The 20,528-nt window shown below is 40.1% G+C and overlaps 1 protein-coding gene across 2 annotated transcripts in view; it reads left to right on the forward strand.

Annotated features, from left to right (window-relative positions):
• The first annotated feature begins 2,606 nt into the window (after positions 1-2,606).
• Positions 2,607-20,528, forward strand: part of BTBD9 (BTB domain containing 9) — a 463,365-nt gene continuing 445,443 nt past the window's right edge. Inside the window, exon 1 of one of the 2 annotated variants that reach the window (XM_037146205.2) lies at positions 2,607-2,784. The gene's annotated coding sequence lies outside the window, so the exon portion shown is untranslated. Of the gene's footprint in view, positions 2,785-2,949; positions 3,328-20,528 lie in introns of those variants that run through there. The other variant, XM_053671066.1, reaches the window with a different exon arrangement.

A 20,528-nucleotide genomic window follows, 5' to 3' on the forward strand; every position in this document is an offset into this window, starting at 1 on the left:
CAGGGTCGATGTGTTGTGGCTTCGACCAACAAATGCACACGAACTGCAGAAGTCCTGTGGACAAAAGGAAAAGCATGGCCACTCTATGAATGAGAGAGGGCCCTGATCCCTGCTTGGACAGGCTTCTATTGCTTTTCTGGGCACAGTACATTGAGGATGGTCCTCATTTACTATGCATAGGTTCCATTTAGGTGGTTACCTTTTACATATAACAAAGAAGAGGAAGTTACTAATTACTACAAAGAAAAGGATATTTGCAAATGCAAAAGAAAAAGTGGTTGAACTAGTTACACTTGTCCTTTGGAGGTTTAGCATTTAGGATATGCAGTAAACATTTGCTGCCTCAGTTCAGGGTGAAAGAGTTTTAGCAAAAGCAAGCCTCATAGCAGCCTAGGTACAATGCAGGCCTGATTCCCCACGGGAAAACCGATCTGTGGGCTTGGGTCCTGTGTGCTGAATCAGGGGCTCCCCATCGGTTTTTTGAATCAGGGACGGGCTGCATTCACCATGTCATGTGGAATGGTTCCCTGTAACTACTTACTGTATTAGTTTCCAGTTGTAACAAATTACAAGCTTAGTGTCTTAAAACAAATGTATTTATTTTAAAAAAGATTTTATTTATTTTTTAAAAAGGGGGGAAGGGTGTGAGAAAGAGAGAGGGAGAAACATAGATGTGAGAAAGAAACATCAATTGGTTGCCTGGGGAACTGAACCCGCAACCTAAGTCATGTGCTCTGACTGGAAAGGAACTGGCGTTTCACTTTGAGGAATGATGGCCAACCAACTGAGGCACACCAGTCAGAGCAAGACACAAACTTATTATCTTACAGATTTGGAGATCAGAAATCTTAAAATCAAGTATTGGCAAGGCTGCATCTTTTCTGGGGGCTCGAGGGAAAAATCTGTTTCCTTGCCTTTTCCAGCTTGTAGACGCTGACGGCCTTCTTCGGCTCCGTCTTCAAAGTCAGCAGTGCAGATTCTCCAAACCTCTCATTCTCTCTGACCTCTGCTTCCATCATCATTCTCCTTTTATGACTCTAACTCTCCTGCCTCTAGCCAGTCTGATAACCCAAGATAAATTTCCCATCTCAAGTTCTTTAATCTAATCACATCTGTAAAGTCCCTTTTACTACTACAAAAGGTTAACATATTCACAGGATCTAGAAGAGTAGGACATGAACGTCTTTGGGGGGCCACTATTCTACCACAATTGACAAAGTTAGTATTGGATATTATCTGTGGACAGAGAGCTTCCTAATGCCAAACTCAAATTAAATAGCTTCACTAACTTTGGAGACCTGGACCAGGCACCCTCAACCCCACCCCCAGGCTCTGCTTATAGAGAAGCAGGAGAACATCAGGACGGTTGTGTGAAGGAAGCTTTCTTTTAAGAGCACAAGGATGGGATGGGTACACATTCTTTTAACTTCACCGATCAGAAAGTCACTGCTTCATAGAAGAGAGAGTTGGTGGCAGGTGCAGCAAGAGGCCACAAATACTACATTAATGGACGTCAATCCATATGGAACAAGACATCATGAGTGAAGAATAAGTGTTTTCCCACTAAACATACCTATGTTTGAACTTATCGTAATATCCCACAAATCTAATCATCCTCCTAAGATTGCCAGCACTAGTAGTTTAAGATTAAAAATTTGTGGATAACCCCAACTCATTTTTCTTTGTATCTTGCTAAATGTTTCCACCATCTACCCCAGAACCTGTATTAGAAACTTGGCCTACTCATTTATCCCCTACTCGGTGCTGTCAATTCTACCATATTAACAGTGCTCACATTTCCCCCTTCCCACTGCAAATGACTTGGTTACGCTCCCACTTCTTACCTGGAGTACAGCAAAGGCCTCTCAAAACTAATCTCCCTGTCTCAAGTCCTGCTCTTCCTGTCCATTTTCACTTCCATACCTTTACTCATGAAGCTTCCTTTGCCTGGAATTATGGCCTTTCCAGTTACTCTCTCCAAACTCCTACACTTTGGTCACCCAGTTTGCCTGTGTCAAGAATAGCCGACTATCCAACATCAGTCAGGATCAGACTTGAATCTGATTCCAAAGTCCATGCTCCTAATTGCTCTTGCCCGACTGCCTTCTAATTGAACTTTACAAAGCACCTTTTCATACATTCTTTCCTTCCGGGCTCACAACACAGGCAGAATGAGGAAACTGAGTGTCAGGGGACTTCACGGTTGGGTGGCTCATCAGTCTTGCACATTAAGCGCGCGCTGAGCCCCGTTTGGCTTTACTCCGTTGAGAATCTTCCTGCACCTAACATTAGAAGCCTGTGGGGTCCGCGCCTGTCTGGATGAGGTCATTACTCTCTCCACCACTGGTGCCCTGTAAACTCTTGGTGAGGATGATGGGAACCTTCTCATCTGCAGTGACAAGATCGGTGACGCCATACAGTTACGTGAGGTGACGTGACTCACCAGGAGCTAGGTGCCCGCAGGTCAGCTACACCCTGGGGCGCCCCAGCTCCGCAGGACCTCAGGTCCCGCTGGTGGGGAAAACCCGCCAATCCCGTCTGAGGCGACCTCTGGACCCTAAACCAGATTTCACCCGCGAGCCGCCGATCGGTTGCTAAGTGACGCCAGCGCGCCGAAGCGCGTGCGCAGTCACGGCTGTGTGCGTGAGGGAGGACGCGCGCCGCGGCGGCGGCGGCGAGGACGGCGGCGGCAGCTGTTGAAGGGGTGGAGGCTACGAGGGGGTTGAGGAGAAGCCGGAAGAGGTTTCAGAGACCGTGGCTAGGTCGAAGAAGGACGTTTTCGCGGTGAGTAGTCAGAGCCTCGCAGGGGAGGTGGGGCCTGGCCGCACTTGCTGCGCGGGCCGGGGCGCGGGCACGCGCGCCCCCACCTCACCCGCGCGCGGCACTCCACGCCCCTCCGTTGCTCCCTTCGAGGACGGGGGCTGACGAGGGTCAGTTGCTGGACGCAGGCGCTCTGGGATGCGGCCGCGAAGGGCCGGCAAAGACTGTAGTTTTGACTGTAGTAGGAAGTAGGTGTCTGGGAGCTTCGGGATGGCCTTGCCAGACTCCCAAACTGAGTCGGATCAGGAGAAGCCGGGATTCCCCGAGCAGCCTCTCATCCTCCCTGAGACTGAGAGGAGGCGGAACCGGCGTCCCCGGGTGCGGGTTCGGCACTGGTGGGGCCTTCCGTGCCCCTGCCCTGGCTGGGCCGGGAGGAGGAGCCGGTTGTTGTGTAGAGAATTGTGAATCTGTGCCTGCGTGCAGCGTCGAACACACCCACGACCTAAGGAAGGCGATCTGTCAGAGATAGGAGGCTGCCTACCTGTTGCCTAGTTTCCAACTTCCCATGTATGTGCACGTGCTTAACGCACACCTAAAACTTTGTGTACTCTGGGCGTTTTATCAAGTTATTGCTACAGATTTTAAGGCTGAGGGACGGGATATCCATCTTCAGTGCCTCCTCGTAAACTCAAATGAGCTGTTTCATTTCCCAGGAGGGAGGCACTGTTTTTTGGTCTTTCTTAAACGTAGAACAGGCTTGCTATTTACTAGATAGAAAATACAGATGCTGTTCAACGTGTGGGCTGGAGAGTGTTGACGGTCGGACAAGCCTGAGTGTAAAGGTGCAGCGAATAATCAGTCCAGTGCGCTCCTCAGTGTGCTGGTTGTAGTTACTACCATCCTTGGGAGAAAGCAGAATTGGAGGTAGAGAAGAAGTCATTCTTTTCTGTTGATTAAGGCAATGCCTAGGACCAGTATAAAGATAAACTATCCTGAAATTTAATAATGATTTGTGCAAGAAAATTGCTCCTCGGTTTTCATTAAGCTCTAAAATACTGTGATTCAGTTTTATAACTGTGTATCTGTAAAGTATGTTGTCTGAAGTTCTTACATCTTGGAACCAGTAAAAAAACATTGCTTTGCAGCACTTACTTGAAATTCGCTGTCTCTTGCTCACTGGAGTACAATCGATTTTAGGACAGGAATCACGTATGTTTTTGTCATGGTTGCTTCTTCAGGACCGACAAAGGGCTTGCCACAGAGTAGGGAAGCTCTAGATATTTGTTATAAATCATGCTGTGTAAGTGGTGTATAACAAACATTTAATTCAGTCCTTCAAGTAGATAATACTTGTGCCTCTCTGCCCAGTGTTATGTGACATGTGGAAGGAGGATTGTGGGATTTCAAATGACATAGAAGACCTAGCTTTTGTCACTTTAAGAGCAAATATCCTAGCTAGGGAAATAAAGCATATGTATAAAAGTAATTATGCAACCAAATGTGGTCATATGTAAATAGGTCCCATGTGGACTGCTGGACTTTAAATGCAGCAGAGATCTAGAAAAGGTAAGAGTTGTGGTGGGCTGAGTTAGTTAGCCCTTCGGACAAGGTAGGATTTGAGGTGGTTTTTGAAAGAGGTGTAAAATTTGAATTAGAGAAGAGATAAGAAATCAGATGTTGAGTAAACAGCGTGATTTTGCTTTTGGGGGATATATTGAGATACTCATTGGATGAGTAGGATTGGAGGTCTCTGATAGGGGAATATTGGAGAGATAAAGTTTAGTAGATGGGGAAGGGAAAGTGTTAAGGCTCTGGCAGGCTTTATCAGTATCTCACTGATAGCAAGGTAGAGTCCACTTGCTGGTGGGATGGGGGTTGTTCTACTCTGAGTAGAGTCTTACACAAGAATAAGTGTTGTTCTTATGTAAAGTGAAAGGATATTAACAGTGGACAGCATCAGGCTGTTGTGTACTTCTGATTCCCATTACCTTCTTGAATAAATGCCTCACTAATGTGCATGTGTCTTATGTGTTCAGTCAGCAGTGTATGTCCCCATTTCTAAAATATACCTGATATGCTTGGGCCATTCCACTGGAAATTTACTGAAATGATGTACCCAAAGCAATTATCTAGGCACTCTCAGTGACATAGTTTTGCTTGGGATTATCTCTAATAGGGGCCTGTGAGGTTTGCAGTTACTGCTGATCCTGTAAAAATACAAATAATGTTAGCTGGGAAAGGAGGCTAGTTGAAGAAGGATACTCAAAAATATTGACAAAAAGATTTGAGCAAATTAAAGATGCTCCTGCTAAATATTGAATCTTTGGTCTTTACAATGTCTTTTGTGGTTTAGTGAAAATTCTTTCAAATGGTATTTAAACCTGAAGTTGAAGTTAACCTAAGATGTGAAAAGTTACAACACTAAATGTTGCATTATTTAACAACTCAGCAAATATTTATTGGGTGCTGGCTGTTGCTAAACATTGTATTGGGTACTGGCAAGACAAAGAATAAGATACAGTATATTCCTGGGACACGAAGTGTCTGAGGAGACAAACCATTAACCACGTTTTATTATGGTAAAAGTTAATCACTTTTGGAATGAATAAAATGCTGAGGGAGTGGCTCACTTTGGCTGGGGAAAAATTGACAGAGTCCAAGAAAACTTTAAAGAGAAGAGGAACTAACTTAGCCCTAATGGTTGAGTAGAATTTTTACCACATGTAAAAGGGAAAACAAGCATTCTAGGCAGAAGGGAGAACATAAACCAGTTGCCAAAGATTAAAAATTGAATAGGGTTTTGTAAAATTTTGACTTATTTCTTGTAGGCTTGTTGTATGGCAGAGGTGATGAGACAGGAAAGGTATAGTTGGGGCCAAATTATGAGAGGGTCTTCCGTTATTATTTTTTTTAAATTGAAGTTATTGGGGTAACATTGGTTAATAAGATTATATAGGTTTCAGGTGTACAATTCTATAATACATCATCTGTATATTGTATTGTGTGTTTACCACCCCGAGTCACTTCTTCCATCACCATTTATCCCTCCCTTCACCCTCTTCTACCTGCCCTGCCACCATCTCCCTTTCCCTCTGGTAATCACCTTACTGTTGTTTGAATCTGTGGGGATTTTTGTTTGTTTGTTTTGTTTAATCCCTTCACATTTTTCACCCAGTTCCCCAACCCCCTCCACTCTGATAGCTGTGAGTCTGTTCTCTGTAACTGAGACTGTTTCTATTTTGTTAGTTAGTTTTTTTGTTCCATTAGATTCTGCATCTAAGTGAATTCATATGATATTTGTCTTTCTCTGAATGGCTTATTTCACTTAGCATAATACTCTCCAGGTCCATCCATGCTCATGCAAAAAATAATATTTCCTTCTTTTTTATGATCACATGGTATTCCATTGTGCAAATGTACCATAGCTGTTTTATCTACTGTCTACTGATGGACACTTGGGCTGCTTCCAAATCTTGGCTATTGTAAATAATGCTACAATGAACATAGGGGTTCATATATTCTTTTAAATTAATATTTCAGGTTTGTTTGGCTATATTCCCAGAAGTAGAATTGCTGGGTCATAAGGCAGTTTTATTTTTAATTTTTTTGAGGTAACTCCATACTCCTTACCTAAGTGGCTGGAACCAGTCTGCAGTCCCACCAACAGTGTGTGAGTGTTCCCTTTTCTCTAAATCCTTGCCAACACTTGTTGTTTGTTGATTTATTAATAATAGCCATTTTGACAAGGGTAGGTGATATCTCACTGTGGTTTTTTAAAAATTATTGATTTGACCGAGAGAGGGAGAGAGGGAGAAATATCTATTTGTTGTTCTACTTATTTGTATATTCATTGGTTTATTCTTGTACGTGCCCTGACTGGGGATTGAACCTGTGGTCTTGACATACTACAGTGGTGCTGTGACTGACTGAGCTACCCAGCCAGGGCTCATTGTGATTTTAATTTGCATTTCTCTGATAATTGGTGACGTTGAGCATCTTTTCATATGTCTATTGGCCATATGTATATTCTTTTTGGAGAAGTGTCTGTTCAGGTAATTTACTCATTTTTTAAATTGGATTGTTTGTTTTTAAGTGTTGAGTTGTATGAGTTCTTTATAAACTTTAGGTATTAACTCTTTATCAGATATATCATTGGTAAATATATCCTCTCATTCAATGGGCTGTTTTTCATTTTGTTGATGGTTTCCTTTGCTGTGCAAAAACTTTTTAGTTTGATATAGTCCCATTTGTTTACTTTTTCTTTTGTTTCCCTGGCCCAAGGAGATAGATCAGAAAAAATATTGCTATGAGAAATGTCTGAGATCTTACTGTGTTTTCTTCTAGGACTTTTATGGTTTCAAGTGTAACATTGAAGTCTTTACTCGATTTTGAGTTTATTCTTGTATATAGTGTAAGAAAGTGGTGCCGTTTCATTTTATTGAAGTTTTCCCAACACCATTTATTGAATAGACCATCTTTACCCTATTGTATGTTCTTGCCTCCTTTGTCAAGCATTAATTGACTATAGAGGCATGGGTTTATTTCTGGGCGCTCTATTCTGTTCCATTCATTTTTGCGTCTGTTTTTATGAGAGTACCAAGCCATTTTGATTACTGTGGCCTTGTAGTATAGTTTGATAACTGATAGCATGATTCCTCCAATTTTACTCTTTTTTCTCAAGATTGCTGTGGCTATTGGGGATCTTTTGTGATTCCACATACATTTTTGGAGTATTTGTTCTAGTTCTGTGAAATATACCATTGGTATTTTGATAGTAATTGTATTGAATCTATAGATTACTTTGGGTAGTATGGACATTTCTGTAAGGTTAATTCTTCCTGTTCTTGAACATGGTATATGCTTTCACTTATTTATATCTTCTTTGGTTTCTTGCTTCAGTGTCTTAACAGTTTTTTGAGTACAGGTATTTTACATCTTGGTTAAATTATTCTTAAGTATTTTGTTTTCTTTTTGATGCAATTGTAAATGGGATTGTTTTCTTAGTTTCCTTTTCTGATATAGTTCATTGGTGTATAGAAATGGCAACTGACTTCTGGATATTTATTTTGTATTGTACTACTTTACAGGGTTCATTTATTAGTCCTAGTATTGGGTCGGCCAAAAGTCCATTTCATTTTTTCCATAAAATAAAAACTACATTTTTCATTTTCACCAATAACTTTATTGATTTGGATATTTTGAGTATGTTGGCTATCTCCTGTACAGTATAACGTTGATCTTTCTCAATTCATGTCTTGATTTGATCGCTATCTATTTCAACTGGTCTACCTGACCCTGGAGCATCGTACAGGGAGAAATCTCCAGCATGGACCTTTGCAAACCACTTTTGACCTGTTTGATCAGTCACAGCACTTTCTCACTGCACAAATCTTTTTTTTTGCGATTAAGTTGCATTTTTACCTTTCTTGAAATAATAAAACATAATATGCTTGAAAATAGGCTATGAAAGTGTTGCATATTTTCTTCCATCTTCAATATTAAAATGGCTACACAAAAATTACCAATTTTGATACTTAAAAAATGTACAGTGATATGACAGCTATCACAAACACAAACAAAATTATTTTTAATGAAGTTAAAGACAACTAAGTACCACTACAGCCATCTTTTTAAAAAATATGTTTTATTGATTATGCTATTACAGTTGTCCCATTTTCCCCCCTTCATTCCCCTTTACCCTGCACATCCCCTCCCACCCACATTCCTCCCCTTTAGTTCCTGTCCATGGGTCATACATGTAAGTTCTTTGATTTCTACATTTCCCATACTATTCTTACCCTCCTCCTTTCTAATTTCTCCCTACCATCTATTCTACTTATTCTCTGTACCTTTCCCCCCCTCTCCTCCTCCCACTCCCCTGTTGCTAACCCTCCATGTGGTCCCCATTTCTGTGGTTCTGTTCCTGTTCTAGTTGTTTGCTTTTGTTTTTGTTTTAGGTGTGGTTAATAATTGTGAGTTTGCTGTCATTTTACTGTACATGTTTTTTATCTTCTTTTTTTCTAGATAAGTCCCTTTAACATTTCATAAAATAAGGGCTTGGTGATGATGAACTCCTTCAACTTGACCTTATCTGAGAAGCACTTTATCTGCCCTTCCATTCTAAATGAAAACTTTGCTGGATAGAGCAATCTTGGATGTAGGTCCTTGTCTTTCATGACTTGGAATACTTCTTTCCAGCCCCTTCTTGCCTGTAAGGTCTCTTTTGAGAAATCAGCTGACAGTCTGATGGGAACTCCTTTGCAGGTGACTGTCCCCTTATGTCTTCCTGCTTCTAGGATTCTCTCCTTCATTTTAATCTTGACTAATGTAATGATGATGTGCCTTGGTGTGTTCCTCCTTGGGTCCAACTTCTTTGGGACTCTGAGCTTCCTGGATTTCCTGGAAGTCTATTTCCTTTGCCAGATTGGGGAAATTCTCCTTTATTATTTGTTCAAATAAGTTTTCCACCTGTTGCTCTTCCTCTTCTCCTTCTGGTACCCCTATAATCCGGATGCTGGAACGTTTAAAGGTGTCCTGAAGAGGTTCCTAAGCCTCTCCTCATTTTTTAAAATTCTTGTTTCTTCTTTTCTGTTTGGATGTTTCTTTCTTCCTTCTGGTCCACACTGTTGATGAGTCCCAGTTTCCTTCCCATCACTATTGGTTCCCTGTACATTTTTCTTTATTTCACTTAGTGTAGCCTTCATTTTTTCATCTAATTTTTTTGGCAACCAAAATCAACCAATTCTATGAGCATCCTGATTACCAGTGTTTTGAACTATGTATCTGATAGATTGGCTCTCTCTTTGTTGCTTAGTTGTATTTTTCCTGGAGCTTTGATCTGTTCTTTGGTTTGGCCCCCCCCTTTTTTTTTGTCTCAATGTGCCTGTTATGTAGCGAGGGGTGGAGCCTTAGGTGTTCACCAGGGCGGGGCAACTTACGTGGGTGGGTTGTGACACTGTAAGTGGGGCAGAGGTCTGAGAAGGAACAATGGCTCTTGCTCCAGTCTGCCAGATTTCAGTCACTTCCCCCACTTCCCACAAGCAAATTGGGTCCTTCTGGTACTGATTCCTGAATCAGAGGGGTGAGTTTATATACATTCTAGGACCCTGTGGGTCTCTCCAACGAATTCTCCTGTGAGGCTGGGAGTTTCTCTCATTGCCTCAACCCCCACAGGTGTTTTCAATCAATGGTTTGAGTCTTTATTTCCCTGAGCTGGGACCCGGGGTTATGTGGTCTGTCCTGCTCCCCAGTAGTTTCTCCTGGTTTATCTGCATGTGAATGTGGGACCACCCAGTCTGCAATCCACCACCTTGCCCATCTGCCTGCTGCTGCCTTGCCAGCCAGCTGCAGCCTTGCATGCTCCGCTTCACAAACTGCTGCCTCGCTGGGTCTGCCAGCCACTGCCTTGCCAAGAGTCCTCTCTGCCCAGCTGCGTGTCTCTGCCCCTCCTACCAGTCTGGATGAATTTTTCTTCTTTAACTCCTTGGTTGTCAGACTTCCATACAGTTGATTTTCTGTCAGTTCTGGTTGTTTTTTGTTTTTAAATTGTTGTTGACCTTGTTTTTGCTTGTGGGAGGAGGCACAGTGTGTCTACCTATGCCTCCGTCTTGGCGGGAAGTCTTGCTAGAACCATCTTATGGGGAAAAAAAACAAGTTAACTTTAGGCCATCCCTATAGTTTTTTGGTGGAATCTTTAGGGTTCTTGATACACAGTATCATGTTGTCTGCAAATAATGATGGTTTTACTTCTTCCTTTCCAATTTGTATGCATGTTATTTCTTCTTGTCTGATTGCTGTGGATAGTCCAGTACTATGTTGAATAAGAGTGGTGAAAGTGGACATCCCTGTCTTTTTCCTGATCTTAAGGGAAACACTTTTACTTTGCCCTTAGAATACGGTGTCAGCTCTGGATTTGTCATATAGGCCTTTATCATGTTGAGGTATGTACTCTCTCTTCCCATGTTGCTGAGAGTTTTTATAAACAAAATGAAAATCATATGATCATATTAACAGATTCAGAAAAAGCATTTGATAAAATATAGCACCCATTTGTGACAAAAGTTGATAGATAAATATAAAAGTTGTCTCAATTTTTCCCTTTTGCCCCTCCTCCACCTGGTATTCCCAGTCTCTCCAGCAATCCCTCTGCCACTTAATTCATGTCCATGGGTGATGCACATAAGTTCTTTGGCTACTCCATTACCTACAATGTTCTTAACATCCCCCTGTCTATTTTGTACCTACCAATTTCTGCTTCTTAATTTTTGCACCTGTCTTCCCATTTCCCCCTTCCAACTGATAGCCCTCCAAATGATTTCCATATCTATGATTCTGTTTCTGTTCTGCTTGTTTGCTTAGTTTGTTATTTGGATTCAATTATTGATAGTTGTGAATTTGTTGCCATTTTAATGTTCATTGTTTTGATTTTCATTCTCTTGTTTAATTCCCTTTAGAATTTCCTATAATTATGGATTTGTGATGAACTCCTTCAGCTTTACCTTGTCTGTGAAGCACTTTATTTGTTTAGATGTTAACCAAATCTTGACTTCACCACCTCTACCTCCAACAAATATCAGTTACCTTTTTTTTTCTTCTTTCACTTTTAACCTAATTTTATGTAGAAAATAATTCTCATATAACCTTCAATACATCTCTCAAATGTTAACACTTGACCACATTTGTTTTATTCTTTTCTCTTTTTCTTCTATATGTTTTTCCTAACTATTCCAGAGTAAGTTGCAGATATAATGCTGTTTTATTTGCTTTAGTGTGAATTTAAAAAAAAAAAAAGAATTTTCTTACTAAACACCTTGTAATCCTCAAAATCAGGAAATTAGTATTATTAATATAATACCATTATGTAATCTACAGGCTTTGTTATCCCAGTTGGCTTATCTATCAATACCCTGTATGGCAGCAACAGCAAAAACCCAACATCCCAAGACAAAATAAAAAACCGTTCACATAGTATGCCTTCAGTTCTTGGTTTTTCTTTTGTCTCCTTTATCTTGAATAGTTCCTTAGTCCTTGTCTGTTAGACACTGACATTTTTGAAGAGGATAGGCCAGTGTTTTGTTTCTAAATAGAATGCCTCTTGTTTGAGGTTTGTCTGCTATTTCCACATGATTATATCCACGTTAATGCATTTTGGAGGAATACCACAAATGTAATGTGATTTTCTCAGTGTGTCTTTTCAGGAGGCCAGTGATGTTGATGTGTCCCATTACTGCTAATGCTAATTTTGATAATTTAGTGAAGATGGATTTTGCCTGGTTCCTCCATGGTAAAGTTAATATTTCCTTTGTAAGTCTCCTGGGAAAGTACTTTGAGACTCTATAAATACCCTCTTACCCCTTAAACTTTCATCCACTCATTTTAGGATCTATTGATTATTCTTTCCTCAGTCAATTTTGCCAAATGAATATTTTCTAAATACATCATTCCCTCTGCATGTATTAGTTGACACCTCCCCATTAATTAATTAACTAATTAATATCACTATGAACTCACAGATTCCTATGTTATCCAATGGGTTATAATTCTTTATAAAGAATTTATTTATATTTAAAAATCATTACTTGCCCCGGCTGATGTGGCTCAGTGGATTGAGTGCTGGCCTTCGAACCAAAGGGTGGCCAGTTCAATCACAGTCTAGGGCACATGCCTGGGTTGTAGGCCAGGTTCCCAGTAGGGGGCATGTGAGAGGTAACCACACATTGATGTTTCTCTCCTTCCCTTCTCCCTCGTTTCCCATTTCTAAAAATAAATAAATAAAATCTTTACAAAAATAAAAATATTTATTTACTTTTACTCAAATTGTTCCATATTCAACCAATAGAAGCCCTTTCAAGCTGGCTAATGTCTTTTTGACGTGTCCCCATTATTCTTTGAGGGCATCCTTATTTTACGATACATCAAAAGTTTTTCTTTTCCCTGCCCCTGCCCTGGAATGAGCTCCAGAGAAGCCCTAGTAGAAAATCGTATCTAGAAATTGAAATCTCACAGCTGTTGGGATAGCATTGTTTCTGGGCCCTCATAGCAGAGGTGTGTGTGCGTTCAATCCCTCCATCTATATCTACTTTTGTGTATCTCCATCCATATTAAACCTATGAGTTCATACAGACACTTTCAGTTCCAATCCTACGTCATGTGGTTTATTACGTCCTTTCCCCTTTTTATATTTGTAACTCTCTTCTCCAACACTGAGAACCTAGTTCCCTTTTATTGACTTCATATTTACTTACTGGTGTACTCCTAATGCACCTAGAAAGAATGTACAAAATTGCAAACTTATGCCTCTGTGAAAATAAAACCCACTAACTAGAGCTCAGTATTTGCTTAACTTAAAAAAATAGCCTGAAGGAATATAGTACAAATACTTTGTTCAAAAGTTACATGGTGTATATAACTCCTTTAGTGTGGTTGTATGATTCTCTTGAAATGTATTTCAGATGTGTTCAGGTCATTTGATTCTCTGTATTTCATGTTACCCTCTTGTGTTACTCCATCTTTGTTGATTTTATTTACTCTTTTTTTTTGGATGTGTGAAACATGGTTGTAAAAACCAAAAAGGCATTCTCAGAGAAGTGTCACTCTCATTGCTTTTGTTATTCTACCCTCTTTCTACCTCCCCTGTCCTCTGTAGATAATCTATTATTGTCTCTGCTTTATCTTTCATATGCTTCTTTTTGCACAAATAACCAGATATATGTATACTTTCTTACTTCCCCTTTTTTCTTACGCAGAAGGTGCTATGGATAGATGTTCTTTTGCTTATTACACTTAACAATATGTCCTGGAAACCACTCACCTCAGTTCACAGATATCTTTCCTGTTTTTTTTTTTTTAACAGTTACATAAAATTCCACTGTGAGGAGGTCACCTGCTTACTTTTACAAGGTTTCTTATATTTTTACATACTACTTTCAGAGCACTTTCCTCTTGTTGCCTTATTCCATTCATGCTTCCCTCTACCTTTCCCATTTAAGGTTAGGTACCTTTCTTAGATCTCCTTGTTCAAATTCTCTAAGACATGGATTAAGTTATCAGGTAAGCTTACATTTTCCTCCCCCTCAATTCCTTGTCCTGGTGAATGGTACATCATTCATTTAAGCTGGAAACCGGACTGTCCTGAATTATCAGTTCATCATCTCATATCTATTTTCTCCACTCTATTCCTACTGCTTTTACCTTCATTGAAATCCTCATAACTGATGGCCTGGATTATTGCATTAGAGTTTTAACAGTGGTTCTAGGACAGTATTTGAGTCACCTGGGATTTGTTGTAAATGGAAATTCTCTACCTCCTGACTCAGAAACTGGGGATGGAGCCTAGCAGTATGTGTTCTAATCACAGCCTCTGGGTGGTTCTGATACATCTAAAGTTTGAGAACCATAGCCATAGAGTGTAATGTTATAGAAGGAGCTTTTAAAGCGCCTTTAAAAAGCGAAAAAAGGGAACAAGCCGTGAAAAGCAGGACCAATTTAACCAGGATGACCCAGGCACAGGATGCCTCAGAAAAGGCTGAAAACTTGTTTGTTTCTCTCCTGATTTTCCTTTTTTGTACTGTAGGGAATATAGTCTTGGGCCCAAGATCCTGGAACTTACAAAGGAGTGGTACTTTCTCCTTCCTGGGTTGCAGCTTACATAGAGAATGTGTATTTTTAAACTTTTATTTCTGTTGTTCAATATAATACACATATAGAAAAGTACATGGAATACAAATGTTGAGCTTAATGCTTTTAAAGTAACGTCCAATTTATTGCCACTCAGGCTAAGAAATAAAACACTGCTGGTACCTGGAAGCCCCTCAGGTGCTCCTTCCCCAACACAACTGCTCTCCTGGATGTAGCCAGTGTCCTGCTTTACATAACATTACTTCCTAACTATACACATTAAACACTTATAGGTTACTTTGCCTATATTTGAACTTTATATACAGTCATACCTCTTTTTATTGTGCTTGCTTTATTGTGCTTCATAGATGTTGCATTTTTTACAAATTGAAGATAAGAGCCCTTTGGCGGCAAAAAGATTTTGACTGGCTTAATTGTGGTGGTCTGAAACTGAACCATAATATCTTTGAGATATGCCTATAAATACAATCATATGTGTGTTCTTAGTGGTTGGCTACTTTAGCTTAACTTTACATTTGTAGATTTATCCATATTGTTACATACAGCTAATTTTGTTCATTTTCACTGCTGTTTATGCAATTTCATGACTACATAATTATTTAAGATTTTATTTTTTTACTTTTAGAGAGGAGAAGAGAGAGAAACAGAGGGAGAGAAACATCAGTGCATCACTTGTATCAAGCCTGCTCATACTCATCCTGCAGCTTCATTACCTTGCTAAAGTTTTAGAGATAGAAGGCAGCTTGATGAAGAAATCCCCTTTAACATCTCAGCTACACCAACTCATTACCTTTTTAATTTTTATTTATTTTTTCTTTTTTAAAATTTTAATTGTTGTTCAAGTACAGTTTTCTGTCTTTTACCCCCATCCCAGCCTATCCCCCAGCCCTCCCCACCTCCTGTTTGTTTCCACCCCCAGCCACCTTGTTATTGTCCATGTGTCCTTTATACTAGTTCCTTCAAACCCTTCCCCTCTTCCCCTGAAATTCCCTCCCCTCCCCCCTTTGGTCACTGTCAGCCTGTTCTCAATTTCAGTGTCTGGTTATATTTTGCTTGCTTGTTTGTTTTGTTGTTTAGCTTCCTGTTAAAGGTGAGATCATATGGTATTTGTCTTTCAACCCCTGGCTTATTTCACTCAGCATAATGCTTTCCAGTTCCATCCATGTTGTTGCAAAGGGTAGTAGTTCCTTCTTTCTCTCTGCTGCATAGAATTCCATTGTGTATATGTACCACAATTTTTTGATCCATTCGTTTACTGACGGGCACCTAGGTTGCTTCCAGCTCTTGGCTATTGTAAATTGTGCTGCTATGAACATCGTGGTACATAGGTTCTTTGAAATTGATGTTTTGGGATTCTTAGGATATAATCCTAGCAGTGAAATTGCTGGATCAAAAGGTAGGTCGATTTTTATTTTTCTGAGAAAATTCCATACTGTTTTCCATAATGGTTGTATCAGTCTGCAATCTCACCAACAGTGAACTAAGGTCCCCTTTTCTTCACAACCTCTCCAACATTTGTTGTTTGTTGCTTTGTTTATGATAGCCATTCTGACTGGGGTAAAGTGATATCATTGTGGTTTTAATTTGCATCTCTCTGATGGCTAGCGATATTGAGCATCTCTTCATGTGTCTTTGGATATTCTGTATGTCCTCCTTGGAGAAGTGTCTGTTCAAGTCCTTTTCCCATTTTTTAATTGGGTTAGATGTCTTCTTAGAGTGGAGTCATGTAAGTTCTTTGTATATTTTGGAGATTAAACCTTTGTCTGAGGTATCGTTGGCAAATATGTTTTCCCATACAGTTGGTTGTCTTGCTAATTTAATACTGTTTTCTTTAGCCATGCAGAAGCTTTTTATTTTGATGAGATCCCATTTGTTTATTCTTTCCTTTATATTCCTTGCTCTAGTGGACATATTGGTAAAAATGTTGCTGCGTGGAATATCTGAGATTTTCTTGCCAATGTTCTCTAGGACTTTAATGGTGTCACAGCTTATATTTAAGTCTTTTATCCACCTTGAATTTATTTTGGTGTATGGTGTAAGTTTGTGCTCAAGTTTCATTTTTTTTTAACTTTTTTTAATAGTTAAAATTTTTTTTTATATTTTATACATTTACTGTAGTTCAAGTACATTTTTTTTTATCTATTTCTCCCATCCCACCCCAACCCCCCGCCCGTTCTCCCTCCCCCCTCCCATTCCCCCCCCCCCACTCCTCATCCCTGTGTCTTTCATACTTGTTCCTCAAAATCCCTCCCCCTTTTTCCCCTTAAATTCCCTTCCCTCTCCCCTCTGGTCGCTGCCCTCTTGTCCTCTATTTCAGTGTCTTTGTTTTTATTCTGTTTGCTTGTTTGTTTTATTCTTTAGCTTCCTGTCAAAGGTGAGATCATATGGTATTTGTCCTTCAATGCCTGGCCTATTTCACTCAGCATATGCTTTCCAGTTCCATCCATGTTGTTGCAAAAGGTAGTAGCTCCTTCTTTCTCTCTGCTGCATAGAATTCCATTGTGTATATGTACCACAGTTTTTTGATCCATTTGTTTACTGATGGGCACCTAGGTTGCTTCCAACTCTTGGCTATTGTAAATTGTGCTGCTATGAACATTGTGGGGCATAGGTTCTTTGATATTGATGTTTTAGGATTCTTGGGGTATAATCCTAGCAGTGGAATTGCTGGGTCAAAAGGCAGGTCAATTTTTATTTTTCTGAGAAAATTCCATACTGTTTTCCATAATGGTTGTACCAGTCTGCAATCCCACCAACAGTGAACTAAGGTCCCCTTTTCCCCACAACCTCTCCAACATTTGTTGTTTTTTGCTTTGTTTATGATAGCCATTCTGACTGGTGTAAAGTGGTATCTCATTGTGGTTTTAATTTGCATCTCTCTGATAGCTAACGATATTGAGCATCTCTTCATGTGTCTCTGGATATTCTGTATGTCCTCTTTAGAGAAGTGTCTGTTCAAGTCCTTTTCCCATTTTTTAATTGGGTTCGATGTCTTCCTAGAGTGGAGTCGTGTAAGTTCTTTGTATATTTTGGAGATTAAACCTTTGTCTGAGGTATCGTTGGCAAATATGTTTTCCCATACAGTTGGTTGTCTTGCTAATTTAATACTGTTTTCTTTAGCCATGCAGAAGCTTTTTATTTTGATGAGATCCCATTTGTTTATTCTTTCCTTTATATTCCTTGCTCTAGGGGACATATCGGTAAAAATGTTGCTGCGTGGAATATCTGAGATTTTCTTGCCAATGTTCTCCTCTAGGACTTTAATGGTGTCACGGCTTATATTTAAGTCTTTTATCCACTTTGAATTTATTTTGGTGTATGGTGTAAGTTGGTGCTCAAGTTTCATTTTTTTGCACGTAGCTGTCCAGTTCTCCCAACACCATTTGCTGAAGAGGCTATCTTTACTCGATTTTATGTTACTGCCCCCTTTGTCAAATGTTAATTGACTGTAGAGGGTTGGGTTGATTTCTGGGCTCTCTGTTCTGTTCCATTGGCCTATGTGCCTGTTTTTATGCCAGTACCAGGCTGTTTTGATTACAGTGGCTTTGTAATATAGTTTGATATCAGGTACTGTGATCCCTCCTACTTTGTTCTTCTTTCTTAAAAGAGCAGCTGCTATTCGGGCTCATTTATGATTCCATATAAATTTCTGAAGTGTTTGTTCTATGTCTGTGAAATATGCCATTGGTACTTTAATAGGTATTGCATTGAATCTGTATATTGCTTTGGGTAGTATGGACATTTTGATGATGTTAATTCTTCCAATCCATGAACAAGGTATATGTTTCCATTTGTTTGTGTCTTCCTTGATTTCTTTCTTCAGTGCTGTGTAGTTTTCTGCATACAGGTCTTTTACCTCCTTGGTTAGGTTTATTCCCAGATATTTTATTTTTCTTTTTGCTATATCAAATGGGATTTTTTCTTTTTTTTAAGAATTTTAATTTTACTGATCATGCCATTACAGTTGTTCTATTCCTCCCCTTCATTCCCCTCCACCCCCCCACCCTGCACCCCCCACCCCTGCCATTCCCCCCCTTTAGTTTATGACCATGTGTCACGAGTTCTTTAGATTCTATATTTTCCCTACTATTCTTGCCCTCCCCCCTATTTTCTATCTACTGTCTATGCTACTTATTCTCTGTACCTTTTCCCCCTCTCTCCTCTTCCCACTCCCCTGTTGCTGACCCTCCATGTGGTCTCCATGTCTGTGGTTCTGTTCCTGTTCTAGTTGTTTGCTTGGTTTGCTTTTGTTTTTGTTTTAGGTATGGTTGTTAAGAACTGTAAGTTTGCTGTCATTTTACTGTTCATATTTTTTTATCTTCTTTTTCTTAGATAAGTCCCTTTAACATTTCATATAATAAGGGCTTGGTGATGAGGAACTCCTTTAACTTGATCTTATCTGAGAAGCACTTTATCTGCCCTTCCATTCTAAATGAAAGCTTTGCTGGATAGAGTAATTTTGGATGTAGATCCTTGCATTTCATGACTTGGAATACTTGAGAAATCAGCTGACAGTCTGATGGGAACTCCTTTGTAGGTAACTGTCTCGTCTCCTTTTCTCTTGCTGCTTCTAGGACCCTCTTCTTCATTTTAATATTGGGTAATGTAATTATAACGTGCCCTGGTATGTTCCTTCTTGGGTCCGACTTCTTTGGGACTCTGAGTTTCCTGGACTTCCTGGAAGTCTATTTCCTTTCCCAGATTGGGGAAGTTCTCCTTTATTATAAGTTCTCCTTCAAATAAGTTTTCCACTCGTGGCTGTTTCTCTTCCCCTTCTGGTACCCGTATAATTCGGATGTTGGAATGTTTAAAGATGTCCTGGAGGTTCCTAAGCCTCTCCTCATTCTTTTGAGTTCACGTTTCTTCATTCTTTCCTGGTTGGATGTTTCTTTCTTCCTTCCGGTCCACTCCATTGATTTGAGTCCCACTTTCCTTCCCATCACTGTTGGTTCCCTGTGCATTTTGCTTCATTTCACTTAGTGTAGCCTTCATTTTTTCATCTAATTTGTGACTAAAATTAACCAGTTCTTTGAGCATCCTGATCACCAGTGTTTTGAACTGTGCATCTGATAGGTTGGCTATCTCTTTGTCAATCAGAAGTACTGGCTCTGGGGCTTTGAGCTGTTCTTTGGTTTGGGCCTTTTTTTTTTTTTTTTTTGGTCTCAAGGCACCTGTTATGTAGTGAGGGGTGGAGCCTTAGGTGTTCACCAGGGCTGGGCAACCTACGTAAGTGGGTTGTGACACTGTAAGTGGGACAGGGGTCTGAGAGGGAACAATGGCTCTTTCTCCACTCTGCCGGGTTTCAGTCACTTCCCCCACTTCCCCCAAGCAAATTGGGCCCTTCTGGTGCTGATTCCCAGTTGGTGGGTTTGTGTATGTTCTAGGATCCTGTGGGTCTGTCCAACAAATTCTCCTGTGAGGCTTGGAGTTTCTCCCGCTGCCTCCACTGGTGTTTTTAATCAGTGGTTTTAGTCTTTATTTCCCCATACTAGGGCCCTGGGTTGCGCGGTCTATCCTGCTCCTCAGTTGTTTCTCCCAGTTTATCTGCGAGCAAACGTGGGACCTTCCAGTTACCAATCCACTACCTTGCTGGTTCTGCCAGCCTCCACCTTGCCACAAGTCTTCTCCATCCTGGATGCCTGACACCACCCTCCTACAGGTCTGGATGAATGTGTCTTCTTTAACTCCTTGGTTGTTGGACTTCCATACAGTTTGATCTTCTGTCTGTTCTGGTTTTTTGTTTTGTTTTGTTTTGTTTTAAAATGTTTTCCTTGTTTTTGGTTGTGGGAGGAGGCACAGTGTCTACCTATGCCTCCATCTTGGCTGGAAGTCTCCCTCTCTTTTTCTTCTTAAAGCAAGCCCTTTAACATATGTTTTAGTATTGAATTGGTGCAAACAGATTCCTTTAGCTTTTTCTTGTCTGGGAAGCTCTTTATTTCTTCTTTGATTTTAGATGATAGACTGGCTGGATAAAGTAGCCTTGGTTATAGATTTTTGCTTTTCATCACCATGAATATTTTATTCCACTTTCTTCTGGCCTGAAATGTTTCTGATGAGTAATCAGATGACAGTCTAATTGGTGCTCCCTTGTAGGTAACTACCAGCTTTTCTCTTGCAGCTATTATGATTTT

Source organism: Artibeus jamaicensis, unplaced genomic scaffold (genome assembly GCF_021234435.1).
Source record: "Artibeus jamaicensis isolate MK-2021 breed Jamaican fruit bat unplaced genomic scaffold, CSHL_Jam_final contig_1803, whole genome shotgun sequence".
Taxonomy (NCBI): Eukaryota; Metazoa; Chordata; class Mammalia; order Chiroptera; family Phyllostomidae; genus Artibeus; species Artibeus jamaicensis.